We start from the raw sequence: 3,970 nt of genomic DNA on the forward strand, positions 1-3,970 counted from the left end.
TATTTTAATTATTCATTTGACTAGTGCTTCGTTCATATTTGAAAAAGCAAATAAAACTACTGAATAATAAGAATTGAAATCGGGAGCGCGCACCGCTCTTTTCTTCGATTCGAAGGGAGAAAAGCCGTATAATTCCGTCAATCTAAATGTGCAACAGACATATTAAATTGAGTTTGCACATTTAGAAGCCTGGGCCAGTTTCTTAAATACGAAAGCTGCCGTAAAATGCACCCTCCCGCGCTGCACGTGATGTGACATTTATGAAATTCAGTAATAATTATCTATTTCGTTAAATGTGTTGGTTGCTAACAGCCTTTAGTGATAGAATCAAAGGAGAGAATTGAAATGGATCTCCTGCCAGGTAAGCCGTCATAAAGACAAACATCTTATTTGTTTAGGTATTTCAGATCACTGCATGTAGCAGAACATTCTCTTCACTGTGGAGTAAAATAAATAACAAAATATGTATAAGTCATTGTTTACAAACTAGCAAACTAATGACGAGACATAAAAATAAATAGCCTACGTTCTCGTTCGGAGCTCATCGTCTAACGGTTTATCAGTTTTATATGGGTTAAATACAGCCTTTGTTAAGTGACACAGTTATAAATGTGCAAACGCAATTTAATATGTCTGTTGCACATTTAGATTGACGGAACTATACGGCTTTTCTCCCTTCGAATCGAAGAAAAGCGCGGTGCGCGCTCCCGATAGGGGGCGCATTTCATGTCAGGGGTACAGAATTCATGTCAGGGGTACAGAAACACCTGTTCCTCCGGAGAGGTTGGAATCCAGCCGTTGGATGACTGCAGATACACTTGCCTATGATCATCTAGCTCACAAACGTGTAGTCCACACACTGTTCCACACGCCTGCTAATGACGTCATTACCTGGAGACTATGGTATTTCATAATCCAAAATCTTATAATCTAAAGTCCCTAAAATCGACTTTTGCGTCTATCAAACGGCAATTATGTCAACCGGAGGTCTTGTTTTGTCAGGCAGAACACAAATAACTGGACGTGATCACAGTTAACAAGTTTTAATAAAGTCGGCGAATTACAGTGACAGACATCTATCGCGATATCCACCTCTGCCCCGTATCCTAGCAACGCGACGTTCTAGAATCTAGAACCATTACTATATATATATAGGCTGGGTAGAAAGTTTTTATCATTTGAGAAACAGACGCCTTGGAAGACAGCACCTCTTTAAATTCAAAATGAGCCTCCTTAAATACATTAAGCAAAGGAAACAGTTCCAGTACAGTGTCTTGCACGAGGACGATTCAGACACTAAAAGTGGAACTAAAATGAAAATGAGCTTCCTACAAAACTTGAAGAAGCTTTGCAAGGAACGAACACAGTTCCGCAACAGTGTCTTGACTGAGGACAACATAGACACTAAAAGCACAAATAAATGGAAAATGAGCTTCCTGAAGAACTTTAGGAAGTATATTGAGCAAAGAAAGCAGTTCCAGTATAGTGTCTTGTCTGAGGACGACACAGACATGGAACATGATGACATGACTGGGGCTGGAGAAGAGATGGTAAGAAAACAACCTAAACAGTCCTTATAATGTAATGAGGCATCTGTACTCAGAGTACATCTCATTTTTAATATTAGAATCCCCTGCTGCTTTATGTTTCTGCATAGTGCCCTAATCTAACCTGTGTCTATGTCGGTCTCGACCTGAGAAGTGAAATATCAATAATTCTAATGGAGTAGCATGAAGCACTTATGTTAATCTTGTTTAATAATCATGAATTTTAATATTCAGACACATAGATTTGATTTTGAAAATGATTTTGCTAATGTAGGACACATGGAAAGACCTTCGTGACATGGAGGCAGAGAGACAGAGGGTCCAGAAAGAAGAGAAGGGACCCTGATCACAAAGAATTAAAAGCCCCAGCAAGACAAGGCAGAGAAAGGCGCTGCCACTTATTTATTTGTGAGGATACAATGGAGATGGGACAGATCGATGGAGGCTTTATTGAGGACTAAAGTACAGGGTAACAGAAACAAAAAGGACGGGGGGGGGGGGGGGTCACAATGAATGTTTCACTACTGACCTAATCCTCAAATGACAAAGAGGACGTGTATATAAGAAAAGATAATGTCTTTGTTAAGTAAATGTCTTTTTCATATTAAATAAATGGCATTTTCTTATTAAATAAATGTCAGTGTCACTGCTTATTGTCAACCAGGTTTTTTAAATATTTACCCATCCATCTTCCATAACTACATATAGACATGCAGTATAGCATTGTGTAATTATTCCTTGTTCGGTATTACAGGGGTGGGCAAAATAGTGGAAATAACATGTGAGAAACAGTATTAGCTATATTGGTCAGTTGGGTTCAAGCCTCAGGTTAACCAAGTTATATCAACACCAATCTCTGGTGGATCGAGCCAGTTTAGAGGGCAGGGTATGTGTGACTCATGGGGTTTGGACACTGTGCCTGGTACCAGAAGGTTGTTGGGTCTGCTAAGTGTCTGCTAAATGAATATTAGTAACTACATTACAATCACTGATGCAGCTACAGTGGTGGACCATGCCGCAGTGGAGCCAGTTTTCAGCTCAGGAGTTTCATGCCCATTACCAGCCCACTTTTCTCAGGAAGGTGAGAACTGGATAAATGAAGCAATACCTCAATTCTTATTATTCAGTAGTTTTATTTGCTTTTTCAAATATGAACGAAACACTAGTCAAATTAATAAATAAAATAATATCAAAATTAATATATACAAATTTCTAACTGTAAATGGCTTAACAATAGTCAGTGAGTGATTGAAAGTGTCAAAATATCTTTTCAAATAAAACAATATCAAAATGAATCTCGCAGTTCTTCACGTGAGGCATGTTGCACTACTATACAGATGTGTAACTGTAATGGCTTAAACAACAATAACATAACATTTATAACAGTAACAGCCACCTGAGTAGTGTAATGGTCTCCAGGGGCGCTGTAAAGGGGGGGTAAACGATGACGATTCTCGGGGCCCATGACTGAGAGGGGGCCCAGAGAAGCCCCCAATAAACTGTGTTGGGGGCCCTGTCAAGATTCTTTTCATGGGGCCCAAAATCCTTAGCAGCGCCCCTGATGGTCTCTGCAACTTTCTTTATTACTGTCTCATTATCTATAAACATAAGGATTTCCTTCTCTGTGCACATCAGCACAAAGGCCTCCAAGTGCTCCGGAGTCAGTGAATGATTGAAAGTGTCAAAATATCTTTTCATATACAACACAATGTGTTTGTGCCTGAAATATGCTGTACAAAAACATTTGACTTATCAGTCTTTTAATTTCACTAATACACCTCTGTGTAGTTTACCTCTGAATCTAAACTGTAAATCTCATCGACTTCTAAATATTTGAATTTCATTTGGAATCCATCTATCACTGGTGTGTGTATATGAGTATATTAAGTAACTTTAATTCATATTTAATAGCAGACCTCTCAGCCAGCCTGGCATCCTCACTGCTAATCAGTCCCTCATTCTTGGCAGAACACTGACTGACAGGGTTCTGCTGGTCAGAAACTACAAAATGGTTAAATGGTCATTTTACTGCATCCATAGATTGTGCTTTAGATTTTTATATGTATATTTTTTCTTAAAATGACATTTGTGAACACATTGATCTGTCATGATAAGCCATAGAAATGCACTAATATTTGAATTGGTTTAATATTTTGCTGCAGGTTTACCTGCAACATTTACCTGTTCCCAGTTCTTTTCATTCTTTTGAAAAAATCTCTGTGATTTTGGCACATTTCGCTGCATCCTCCTCCAACGCTCTTTTTTTTTCTTAGCCTGACCTTTTCAGCCCCTCCTGATCTCTTCTTTTCCATATTGTTACACTAATTGCAATTTTACTAAATCAAAGAAAGTTTTAAATCAATAAATAATTTACGAATCGTAAGTAGGGGGTGGCATGGTGGTGCAGTGGTTAGCACTGGGTT

This window comes from Brienomyrus brachyistius, unplaced genomic scaffold, assembly GCF_023856365.1.
Source record: "Brienomyrus brachyistius isolate T26 unplaced genomic scaffold, BBRACH_0.4 scaffold52, whole genome shotgun sequence".
In the NCBI taxonomy this organism is placed as follows: domain Eukaryota; kingdom Metazoa; phylum Chordata; class Actinopteri; order Osteoglossiformes; family Mormyridae; genus Brienomyrus; species Brienomyrus brachyistius.